At 36.7% G+C, this 13,294-nt stretch overlaps 1 long non-coding RNA gene across 1 annotated transcript in view; it reads left to right on the top strand.

The window, feature by feature from the left end:
• The window catches only part of LOC134478005 (uncharacterized), an 81,400-nt gene extending 71,279 nt beyond the window's left edge, over window positions 1–10,121 (top strand). The window contains exon 4 of the long non-coding RNA XR_010050347.1: window positions 9,629–10,121. This is a non-coding gene — a long non-coding RNA (uncharacterized LOC134478005). The remainder of the gene's footprint in view (window positions 1–9,628) is intronic.
• The last annotated feature ends 3,173 nt before the right edge of the window (window positions 10,122–13,294 follow it).

Here is a 13,294-nt window from a genome sequence, read left to right as displayed (position 1 = left end):
TTATTTTTAAGAAATCTTTTCACTGAATGAAATCCTGTCTTCTATATCTAATACTCTGTCCTCATACTGGATCATTCTGCTGCATATACTTTCAACGGGATTCTTAATCTCCTGGATATCTGTTCAACTCTTTCATAAATTTTATTTTTTCCTATGTTGCGTGTTTATAGTTTCCATCATTTTCCTAAGCTCTATTTTTTGTTTGCTTATTATCTGATTCTGCTCTATAGTCACTATGCATTCTTTCATTTTCGTTACCATCTCTGTAGTTAGCTGAGAAATTATTTCTGATTTGATTTTTTCCTAGGGTTCTATTCATCTTCCTCATTACTTCTGCTGTTACCACTTCAGAGAGTGCAGGTGTCTGGCCTTCTAATTGTTTTACTTCTTTGCCCCTAGATTTGCCTTTGGTGAGCTGGAAGTCTGGGTTTGGATCCTGTTTAAGTGTCTTCTCATTTTCTATTGATTTTTTAAAATTTTATTTCTGGTTGATCTTGTAAATTTTATTTCTGGTTGATCTTGTAAATTGATCTTGTAAATTATGGTGAATGGCTGTATTGCTAGTATTTATAAACCTTAGGAGATGAGCACTTTTCAGAGATATCTTCCAGGTATAGCTGGCTGTTAGGTTTTGAGTCTGTTGCAAGATCCTGCCTCTTAGCCAGAAAGAGTGGTGTACCTCTGTAATCCACTCAAAAGGCTGAGGCAAAAAAATCACTGTGAGCTCAAGGCCATCTGGGACTACACAGTAAGACTATGTCTCAAAAAATATCTTGCCTCTTCAAATTATTAGATTGAGAAGTTGCTTCCTACTTCAGCTAATCCCTGGTTCTTTGACACTGAGCTACAGTATTATGACCCTTAAGTAAACTCAGCCTTGGTATACAAGAAAGTACAATTGATTATAATAATTATGTCATCTTGGTTACAATGGTACAAACAGCAATAACAATAGCATGAAACACAATCTAGAAAATGACAAAATGTGGTAATTAGTAATTTGTCACTTTTAACTATATGAACAAGTTTGTGGTCATATAACAAAATCTAAAATGAATCAGAAAATTTTATACAGGAAATAACTCCTCAATATGGCCATTTTACCCTCAGGGGAAAAATTTAAAAGGGGTTAGGCGTATAAATATAGAAATGAAAGAAGAAGAAGAGATTAGAAGCAAGGCTGGAGGACAAGATAATATTACACAAACTTTGGGAAAGTGGTGAAGACAGGAGAGAAAGAGAAAGAAGAAATAAAACCAAGAAAAGAAAAACAATAAAAGATCTAGAAACCATGTTCACACTCACATAAAAACAACAAACAATCAAGAAAAACACAAAAACAAGAAAATAAAGGAAAAAATTTCCACTTCAAAGCATACCTATGCTGTCACTGGTGTACAATGTGGGCAGTCAGAGTCCAGATCTGAGTTGATTAATCCTAGCAAGCCATCAGTAGCTTTATGGATAGGAGTGGGGGTAGGCAATAACCCCAGCAAGCCTGAACCTTCAGCTTGACTTTCAAATTGGTTTCTGACTGTGAAGCTGGAAACCAGTTTGTTCAGCCTGTAACACTTCATGTACCTGCTGCCAATTTGAACTTGGCAGCCTCACCCTGTCACTGGGAGCCACTAGATGCAGCTGGCCCACTACTGTTCTTGAGTTCTGAGCTCAGCTGGCCCTTCTCCAAAATAGCTCCCAGCCAGTTGCCTTCTCCTCTGTAATCTGCTCCACCCACTGTTCCATTACACTGATGTGTTTCTCCACAGAGGCCTCTAGAGTTGCCAGTAGTCACCATACATCTGCAGGTTTAAACCACCACTCCCACCTCTGGGCTGAGGGTAAAAGTTCCACCTGCTACCTACTTCTTCACTGAAGTCTCTCTCTTCACTCTTTGCATGGGCTTCAATTCTTGTCTCAGATCCTTCCTGAGTCCTGAGCAGATCCCTCAGCCTACTGGCACAGATCCTTCATCCCACTGGCATGACTTTCTAGCTTCCACTGCTGACCTTTGTAGTTTCCCAATGTACATTCATGAAACAGATTTACATAGATATTGTCTTGGGCTCTACATGTTTAGCTGTCACACAGGACATTGCTATAGGATCCAACCTCCCAGCTGAATTCTTTGGGTCTTTAGTGTGTGGACAGATATCCTGTACACTTTTGTATTTGGCTCTTTGGGTGACTATTATAAAATAATACTATAAATTATGTGTTCTGTATTAAATTGCTTCCTTTGCAAACCCTGACTATGACATCTTTTAAACATGTAAAATTCCTCTAAATGTTCACATGAATTGACAATCATCAGTATGGATAGTTTTTATAACTCACTTATCAATTATATTATATATAATAAAAATAATTTAGCAATGTAATGGCAGAAATGAGAGAAACTCACAGAGAAATGATATTAAGCACCTTTCCGCCCTGTTCATGCTGACAGCTGCTTTTGGCTTTATAAACTATCATAGACTCATGTTATTATCTAGAATATTCTCCCAAACTGTTATGTGTCTGTAAGATGATTTGGATCATGGGTGGACTCTGGAGTCATTACATTCCTCAGTACATTTATCTATCAAAGAGTTCAGTAGCTAAATCTGCTGTTCCTGTGTTCCCCCAAAATAAGGCCTACCCAGAAGTTTAGCCCTAGGTGATCATTACCATGGTGATGGCTAATATCATTCAGAAGATTATACCTCACTATTCTCTTGTTCAGTGGGTATTCTGTAATGGAAGGTGAAGCAAAGATCAGCTGATTGGGACTGACATTTTTATCTCTGACTTTCAAGGCTGATTGTGATTGACATTTTTATCTCTTTCAAGGCTGATTGTTTTCTGCTTAGGTCTTATTTGGAGGCAAACATGGTCAGAGGTGGGTCAATGAGGAATAACCTAAAAGAATGTATCCTTGTTCCCAGATCCTCCCCTCTGTCTCTCTCCCATGAGTTGAACAGCTTTGCTCCACTCATGCCTTTTCACTATATCATTTATGCCTTAGAGCCAACCAACCACAGACTGAAACTATAACCCAAAATAAGCCTCTTTTCCTTTGAGTTGTGGGTGTCAGCTATTGTGTCTCAGCAATGAGAAAGTGACCAACACAGATATTGGTACCACAGAAATGGAGTCATTGCTGAGCATACTTGATTCAGAAGACTTTGGAACTGGTTTGTAAGAGGAGTTTAGAAAGGTTTGAAGATGCAGGCTGTGAGAGTCAAGTCAAAAGTGCAGTAGAGACTGCAGGAAATGCCAGAAACATAGGATATCTGCAGAAGAAGCCTCAGGCAGAGAGCAGAGCCACCCCAAGAGAGAATCCATGAGAACTGCATCTGGAAATGCCATAGAAATGGAACTGTCCATGCCCCTTGGAGCTCATATCTCATCCTAACTTGTCTAGGCTGTTGAACATGGAATGGATTTAATGTTCACCCTGATTTTCAGTCTTAATCCAGTCCCAACTGCTTGCTATACCTCAGGTCCTTTTTGAAGTGGGAATGATGATTCATGCTAGGGATATAGCTCAGAGGCATAAGGCAAACACAAGGTCCTGAGTTTGATTCCCAGTATCAAAAGACAAAAGAAAAGAGAAAAAGAAATGGAGATGTTTGTCCTGTGTTAGAAGTGTTTAACTTTCTTTTTGATTTTTATAAGGCTTATAGCTAAGAGTTTGTCTTGAGTCTCAAAAATGCTGGACTTGGACTTTTCAGCAATGCTGAAACTGTTTTAAAAAGATGGTGACACTTGGGAGAATTTTCCATTGTGCCTTCTGGGAGCAAGTGTAGCATGTTACAGTTTAGCTTTAAATTTTCCCCCAAAATTTTAAAGTGCCTAGAAGGTGATTGGGAGAACACAGATGGAAGAACTGAGGAAATCAGAAAAGGAAGAGAAACTTCTGAAGAAGAATTTAAACATAACTTAGAATGCATGAAACAGATCCAAAGAGAATACCAGGAAACTAAAAACTCCATTGAACACTGGCAAAATGCCTTCACAGAAACTAGAGACAGCCTTCTGAAACTTGAAGAGAGATTTATGGCATATGATCGTGAAAGAAAAAGCCTCTTAAAAATAACAAGGAACCAGAAAGAAACAATTCAAAAACTAGAAGATGACAAAAAGATACATAACTTAAGAATAAAGAATGTGAGTGAGGAAGCAGGAGCAACCAAAAATGAAATACAAAGAATATTCACAGATATATTAAAGCAAAATTTCCCATGTATAACAAAAAGAAATGATATCCAGATAAAAGAGGGATATAGAACACCAGCTACCTACAACCAAAACAGATCTATGCCTAGACATATAATAATCAAGATTCCAGAAATCCCCCAAAAGAACAGAATATTAAAAGCAGCCAAAGAAAAGAAGCAGATTACCTACAACGGGAAAACTATCAAAATAACAGCAGACTTATAAACTCTTAAGTCAAGAAGGGAGTGGGGAGAAATATTCCAAGTCCTGAAAGAAAATGATATGCAACCAAGGCTCATATACCCGTCAAAACTCTCTCTCAAAATTAATGGAGAAATAAGATATTTTCAAGACAAGGAGGAACTGAGTGAACAGGGCAGCCAGTGGAAAGAGGGAATAAGGTGGACAAATTATAGCAGAAAAGTGGAGTAGCAGACATGAGGCAGAGACAGTAAGCGATAGTCTTTAGTATAGACAGAGCTGAAACTCTATAAAAAAAAAGAAAAAGGCAGAGGTCATTGTTAATGGTATATAAGGATTTAAAAGACATAGTAGTCTTATTGACATATTTAGTTTGAATTTAATATATACTGGGCTGTCCACTCATGTCAGATTTGAGGGCATAGACATCTGACCCAAAAATAGCAGGTTATACCATGGTAACTATCTTTACTTTCCTATGAACTTAAACTGAAATCCTACAATACTTACATTGTCTTACTGTGACTGATCTTAATTGAATCTGAATCATAAGACTATGGGTTGGCCATGGCTGATTTTATTTGAAATTGGTATGCTTGTTAGTATCAACTCTAAAAGTAGAGGCAACTACTCTGAGGATGACAAGATGTAAAGGATATCCATACTGGTATTAATTAGTAACAGCTCTCAAATCCTACAATGCTGTCAAAGTTAAGTGTTTATAAAAATAGGTGATACTATATTTAATGATAATAAGCCAGTGTGGTAGTCAAATCTATTGAAAATAACAAGAGAAAACATAGTAACTACGGAAGATCATCTATACTGTGGTCTTATATGTCTTATCCATTGCATGTTTTGCTAGGAAATTGTTTTGCTGTCTTGCTATGACTTGGTATTCCCTATAATACAGAGAGGATAGATATATATGTAGAAATTCACACATGGGGTTTTTTTTCTTCTTTTTAATTATTTACGGGAACAGATTATATAATGAAAGATGTAATGAACAGATACTCTGAGAAGAGACGCTAAGAAACCCGAGGCTAATTTTGTAGCATTATGATAGAAATTCTAGCAATACTATTGTTCGCTGATTAGAATGACATTGGACTGGTTTCTTGAGTTCAGTTTCAGCATAGGTAGAGATGGGGACAGCTATCACAAAGAGAATGAGAGATGGGATGGTAGTTACTATTGTCTTCCCTAATTTGGAACTTGAGGACCTAAAAAGCCTCCAATGATTTGATTAGTTCTATAATATACAATAAGTATATAAGGTGGGTGAAGATGGGGACAACTATTTGTAAGAAACTAGAGACAATTAGATAGACAATGAAGATGTCCAGTGGGCTTTCTGCGAAATCTGTATTTCTTTAAATTGTTTTTTTAACTGCTTTGTTCTGTTTTGATATGTTTAATCTTACCCTCTTTGAGATGTAAAACAAATGTGTAGGACTGATAACCATATCACTGAGCTCTTGTTCGATCATAGAGCAGAAGGGTTTGTAGTGTCACTTTATGAATGTCATTCTAAATACTTTAATTCTATAACATGAACAGCTATTTCTAAGATGACAATGTGTAACTTATCAACCAGCAATTTCTTATCGTTTGTTTTTCTGTAAGTTTGTATTATTTCTACCCTTTTTTATCTCCATGTATTCTTTTGTTTCCTTTTCTTTAAATAAAAAAAAAATGTGTAACTTGGCATTTCCAAAGTTTTGTCAGAAATAAGTGCAAACAATCCATTTTCCTAAATTGGACCAATATAATTTAGTTTCGAGTATGAGAACAGTTATACAGAGTTTAACACAGATACATCACAACTCATCCTTGCTCCTTGGATTAGTTAGCTTTCTGTTACTGTAACAAAATTCTTGAAATAATAAATGTATAACAAGAAAATATTTATTTTGGCTCACAAATTTTGGAGGTTTCAGTCTATTATACACACTGTTTTGGGCCTATGGTGAGGCAATATTTCATGGGGAAGATTACGCGGTAGAACAAAGCAGATCACCTCATGGTGGCTAGGAAGCAGAAAGGAGATGACTGTTTGATCAATTTTTCATGCCTATAGTTTGAGCGACTATTTTGAAAATAACTATATACAATGTATGAAAAATTGTTACTGTCCTACAATCTTATTTTTAAATATTTTACCATTGTTTTTATTTTTTCTTTAGTCTCTGCTAGTTCATCAAAAAGGATAGTTTGTGCTTTCACTGTTCAATTGTTTGATCATTTTTATGCCTATATTTTGTAATCTGAACAACTTCTTTGAAGATGGCAATACTCAATATAGTAACCAGTGTTATTCTATTTTGTTTTTTTGTTTGTTTGTTTGTTTTGTTTTGTCTTTTTCCTTTTTATCGGTACCAGGGATCGAACTCACGACTGCCTGCTTGCAAGGCAGGCGCTTATGCCGCTGAGCTAAATCCCCAGCCCCCCAATCTATTTTGTTTTGAAATTCGTATCTTTTTAATTTTTTTTGTTTTTAAAATTAAAACCAAAAAAGAGAAAACCGTGCCTTCCCGTAAGCCAGGAATAGCCACCATGGCGAACAGAAAGAGAATCAAGAAGCCAAACCATGCCTTCCTGTGAGCCACCCAGTGCACAAGCTGGGAGACTAGAAGAACAACACCCAAACATGCTCCCCCAGCCCATAACAATGGGCTGATTCATAGGAAGTCAGGCTGAGATGATAGCAACTGAAGTAAAAAAAAATACTAATCATCATTAAATGCTTGTACTGTTTGATTGACTTTGCAAGCCTAAAGCTGGTAGTCTGAGTATCTATTTGGAGGATAATAATATGCAATACAGCAACTATGGGGGGATTTCCTTCTGTCTTGTTTTTGAAATCCGTTTTATTCCATTTTACTGTTTTGTTTTATGCCTGTATCTGGTAACCTGAGCAACTATTTTGAAGATAACAATGTGCAATATAATAAAACCATTGTTAAATTCCTATCATCTTGTTTTGGAAACCTATATAGCTATTGTTCTTTGTTGTTGTTGTTGTTTCACTTTTGTTATTGTTGTTTTTATTTGTTTCTTGGTTTTCCTGTTATTTCTTTTTTCTCTTTAAAATAAAAGAAAGAAAAAAAAGAAAAATACTCCAGTGTAAAATAAAATAAAGAAAAAAAAAGGATAACAAAAAATGTAGGGACAATCAACAAATGCCCAATGTTGCCTAGAAGACAGGCAAAGTCAGGGCTAGAATATGTCCCTTCAAGTTTTATTCTTTAAAAAAATAAGAGGACATGAGAAAGGGGCTGAAGTCCCAGTATCCCCTTTAAGGATATGCCCCAATGAGCTAAGAACCCCAAGTAAGGTCCACTTCTAGACTCCGCCATCTCCTACGGGCCTTTGGAGGACATGCCACATTCAATCTACGGCAGTCCTCTGAATTATTCCCTATCACAGTCTATTCTGATATTGCTCTCTGAGAGACGTTGTCTCCCGGAGAAATGAAATTGTTTTAGTTAGCAGTCTTCATCTTTACAGAGAAACGTGCTAATTCCATTATAACATCCATGGGCACCAAAGTGTTGTCTGTTTGTATTTTGGTTGATTGCATTCCCTGTAGCAGGGGAGTGTTTACGGGCCCAAAACTGATATTTCACCAGTTATCTAGAAGATAGATTTTTGTGGAGATTATAAATCTTTGGGAAGATATCCTTAGAATATGAGATGAACTTCCTAATTTGAAATTTTGAGCTAAAATCAGCCTTTTAAAATTCATTAGATATATCAACATGAGATTTTTCAAGTATGGATGAAGTGGAGGAGTTAGATTCTGTATTTACACTGTCTTGAAACACTATTTTCCATGAGCTGTTTCTGAGAAAGAAAAAAATTCACTAACTTATTTGCTTGTGTTTCTTGTGGTCAAAGCATGAGGTGGAACCCAGATATGGTGGCACGCTGTAACCCTAGCACTAGGGAAGCTGAGGCTAAAGGGTCACTGCAAGCTTAAAGCCAGTCAAGGCTACAGAGTGAGTTAAGGCTACAGAACTACATAGTGAGACCCTGTCTCCAAAAAACAAGCAAACAAATAAAAACAATGAAAACAACAACCAAATGTGATAGAGACTCTTGTCCTCAACAAACAGAGACGGGGAGTTTCACTGTCAGGAGCATTCAGATATGTTAGCAATGAAGATGAAACATGAAAAGACATCAGACTAATCTACATAAAACATCTTAAGGTTGGGAAGAGCTCATGTGGAGCCCTGGATGCTTAAACTCACCTGAGACTCTGCTCAGGTATGGAAGGCAGCTGGCAGGAAACTAGTCAGCATAGAGAGCCACTGTTTGTTTTACTTTATGAAAAATTTAATTTAAAAATGAGACTCATGAGGAAGGGTCATGAAAAGTTGAGCAGTTTTTCTTGTAAGAAGACAGGATGGCTGTTCATGAAAATAGGACTGATTCTCCAAGAACTGCAAGGTCTTTGAGAAATTATGCAAGTCATGGGCTGAGTTACCAAGCTAACCATCAGTGTCAGACCCAGAGTGAAGCATTCAGGATTATTCCATGGGAAAGAACCCTTTTCTCAAAAAACCGAAGGAAGACAGATTTCAATGTGGCATATTCTGAAAGCAGGAGGAGCCACATGCCCAATACACACAGGAAACATGTCTATTACCTCAGGTCTCCTGGACATCTGTAGTTCTCTCTGCAGATGTATATTTTCCTGGTTTCTTATTGTGAGTTGACAGGAGTGGAGTGCAGAGCCCAGAGTCCAGGCTCCAGGTAACTACTGAGTGCTGAGTAAATCTCAATCAGATATACACCTCACGGTGTGCATCTGGGAATAGACAGCCAGAATGACACTTTTGCAACTCTCCTTTAAGCGTCACCAATGAAAGAAATATTCATTTGATGCCACAAACTTGGAAGTGAATGCTTGGTCTTCTGTGGTTTTGCTATAGCTAAACAGTCTTAATTCCTTTTGGTGTGGAGTTTCAGACTTAAGAAAACCTTGTTTTTTTGTGCTTTGTAAAAGCTAGATTTTCAGCTTTGCATTAGAAATGGAGTAAACTTAAACCTTTGAAATGTTTCTGCCTCAATGCTTTTAGTCCAATTTCTAATCAAAGCCACTAGACTTAAAACCATCTTATTCTTGGTTTTGCAATTGTGATTGTAGATGATTTGGGGCCAGAGACAAACACCTGGGACACGGCATGCACTAATACAGAACATTTCCTCCTCACAGAGAGAGACCAGGAAGATACTGACTCTCCCCCGTTCTACCTGATTCCCGCCGACACCTCAGGCAGCTCATCCTGAGAAAGACACAGCAGTTTGAAAGGTGGGATCACAGAGGCATAAACTCAAATTAGTGCCATATGTTGAAGAGCCTTTGTTATTTATGCCTGAACCAGATGCTTCTATCCCCTACATTATATTTGCAATCAATCATTTTTAAGTTCTTTTTCCTGATGCAATGCCAATTTAATGAAAGAATTGTGCTTCATGTTTTTTTTTTTCCTTCATGACTACTCTCATGACCAAATAACCTCACTATTTCATGTCAGAAAAGTTCCCCTTGGAATTAATTACTTTGAAATCAAAGCATTCCAGGGCTCACAACTCTTTTAAAAACATCATTGGCATTTCTTCTCAACAGATTATCTTCCATAATTGAATGCAATTTTTATGTGATGTCACAGGGAAGAGCACGGCAATAAAAATATATGGTAAACTAATAGAAGTTAACCTGGACAATTACTTCATGCATGCCAGTTCCCAAATGATGTTATTATTTTACATTGTAAATGGATAAAAATGTCCTACTGAAGAGTTAAATCAGAGATTTAAACATGGATGTACGGGATCATTAAATTCTGCCTTGAGCATAATATGTGACATCAACACTTCACACATGTATTATTCTCATTTAAGGAAAAATAATGCTACATAAAGTAAACACATGTATGTGCTTGCTTTCTTGAAAGATTAAAGATAAGTGACTTTCATATAATGAAACCCATTTCAAAGCTTCTCAAAAACATCTCTTCCATTTGTCTTTCTTCAGTCTCTTAATTCTTCCATTCTCCCTATCTTACCAAGCACCACCATTTCCTAATGAAAACCTACCTCTTAGATTTTCTCTGCTTTTTAACAATGTGATAAAAATATATAACATATAATTTACCATTGTTGAGTGTACAGTTCTGTGGCACTTAGTATATTATTATGTAAGCATTACTGTCATGTATCTCCAGAACTTACCGTCCCTCTACTGGGGATTGAATTTCAGCTGCTCTGCCACTGGGTTCCATCCTCACCCCTTTCTATTTTTTTTACTTTGAGACAAAGTCATACTAAGTTTCACAGGTGAGACTCAAAGTTCTGCCTCAGACTCCTTCAGTGCTGGGATTACAAATGTGTGCCAGGCCAGAACTCTTTCCTCTTCTCTAACTGAGACTCTGTGCCTGTTATATAGCAGTTCTCACTCTCTCCCCCAGTTTCTTGATAACCATTCTACTTTCGACTTCTATGAATTTGACTATCCTATTTTTAAAATTTTTAAAATTTTAAACATTTAAACATTTAAAATTTAAACATTTTCTAAACATTTTTAAAATGTTTCTGTGGAAAACAATACATCAGTTAAAAGTTAAAAACAAATTATCATAACCCAGCAATTCCACTTCAGGAATTCTACTTTCTGCCCCTATTTTGACTATTGCAGTTACTTCATAAAAGTGGAACAACATATTATTTATCCTTTGTGAGTACTTATTTCACCTAGCAGAATGTCTACAAAATTCATCTATGTTGTAGCATGAGTGAGAATTTATCATTAAGTCTCAATACTATTGCATGGTGTGTCCATACCACATTTTGTTTATCATTTCATTAATAAACACTGGAGTTGTTTCTACTTTTGGCTATTATGAATAATGCTGCTACAAACCTGGATCTAAAAATACCTGTTTGAGTTCCTGCTTTTATTTCTTTTACATATACCCAACAGTGGAACTTTAACTGATTGGATAATATCTATTTTAAAATCTTTTAGTAACTGCCATACAATTTTCTACAGAGTCAGCACCATTATATATTCCTATTAATAGTGCACAAGTGTTCAATAGCTCCATGACCTCACCAACATTTGTTATTTCTGATTCCTTGTTTTATAACTATTCATTTCGATGGAAATGAAATGATATATCATTATGGCTTAATTTGCATTTATCTAATGAATTAGTGATGTTGAACATCTTTTATGTGCTTGTAAGATATTTGTGAATCTTCATTGGAGAAATTATTATTCAAGTACTTCACCTATTTTTTAACCTTGTGTGTCGAATTTTAATCCTTTATATATACTGGATATTAATCCCTTATCCCATATTATTTGAAGGTATTTTCTCCTATCCTATAGACTTTCATTTCACTCTTTTGATATTTAATCCTTGGATGCATGTCTTGCCTTGTGTCTAGATTTTCCACAAGGCCTCTTGTGGACATAAGTGAGACTTTTTCAGAGGTGGCTGAATGTAGTGTGTGATGCTGAGATTAAGGGTGTGTGATTACCAAATCAGTCCACTGACAGGTTTGGCATAATTCTAGGTAGAATTAAGGGTACACAACGGTCTTAATTACTGTTCTCTTGTTGCTGGGACAAAATGTCTGACAACAAAAATTGAGAAAGGAAAAGTTTATTTAGCTCACAGTTCGTGGAAATTTCCGTCCATCATCAGCTGGCTCCAGAGCATGGCACAGAGTCAATACTTCAAGGCAGCAGAAGACAGCAAGAGCAAAAAAGGGGAGAACAAGCCTTTTTTCCTCTCTTATATTCTAAGCAGGTTACTCCCCTTGGGTGACTGTAGCACTCACACAACTCTGTGCCCTCCTCTTGCACAGGCTGAGGATATTTACAAAGTAAATTCAGCCCCCCTGCTGAATCACTCCAGTTAAACTTCTGACCTTCTCAAGCTGATATAATGTATCAACCATTTCAACAACCCTGAGGGGTAAGATATAAGGGCCAGGAAGAGTCCCTGCTCATTGCTTGTTATTGTTGCTCATTACTTGCTTGTCACCTTGGTGGTTTCTGACTTGGCTTGCTGCTTACTACCTTCTGCCTGCCATGAACTGTTTCTCTATTGTGATGCCCCTTTGCCATACCACCTTCCATTGGAACCAGAAAACTATGGACTGAAACTTCTAAAAACTGTAAGCTAAATAAATCTTTCCTTCTTTAACTTCAAATGTCAGGCGTTTTGTCTCAGAAATGAGAGAAGTAAAGACAGTAGACAAGATTGCAATTTTGATAATGCCCAATGTATCTATTTTTTTGTTGACTATGCTTTCAGTTTCCAAACTTACAAAATTTTTCCCCTAATTTCTTTTTTCTTCTTGGTTGTGGGTATCCTAGTTTAATTACTTCTCTTTGCATCATTAATTTTGGGTGTTCAACCCTGTAACTTTTTATTCTACTTTCTCCATATCTGTCCTCCACCCTGTGATCTGTACATATTTCAACTATGCTCTACTTCCTTGATAAATATGGATTTATCTGCTCTTTGTCTTACAGTGTAAGCTCATCAAAGGAAGGAAAATAGTTCTGTTTCTCTCTGTACAGTATTAAAAACTAGAGCCTTTTTGGTGATGATTTTCTCAATAAGGTTCAGTGGGAGAAAACAAAAACAACTTATATTAATCAGCCTTCCCTTTGCTAGACACAATAACCAACATGCATAATGTAATGGTTGACACATTATGTCAACTTGAAAAGTTTAGAAGTTTAACTCAACAGGAAGAGGGACTTCATTTTGTAAACATCCTCATCCTGTGCAAGAAGAGGGCATGGAGACTGTGAATGCTACATCCCCACGCACACCCTTATTACTTTAGCTGCTTTTCCTGT

Source organism: Cavia porcellus, unplaced genomic scaffold, assembly GCF_034190915.1.
Source record: "Cavia porcellus strain 051 isolate PalLab524CR breed Dunkin Hartley unplaced genomic scaffold, mCavPor4.1 scaffold_11, whole genome shotgun sequence".
Lineage (NCBI taxonomy): Eukaryota > Metazoa > Chordata > Mammalia > Rodentia > Caviidae > Cavia > Cavia porcellus.
This window is presented reverse-complemented; position numbering and strand designations above follow the sequence as displayed.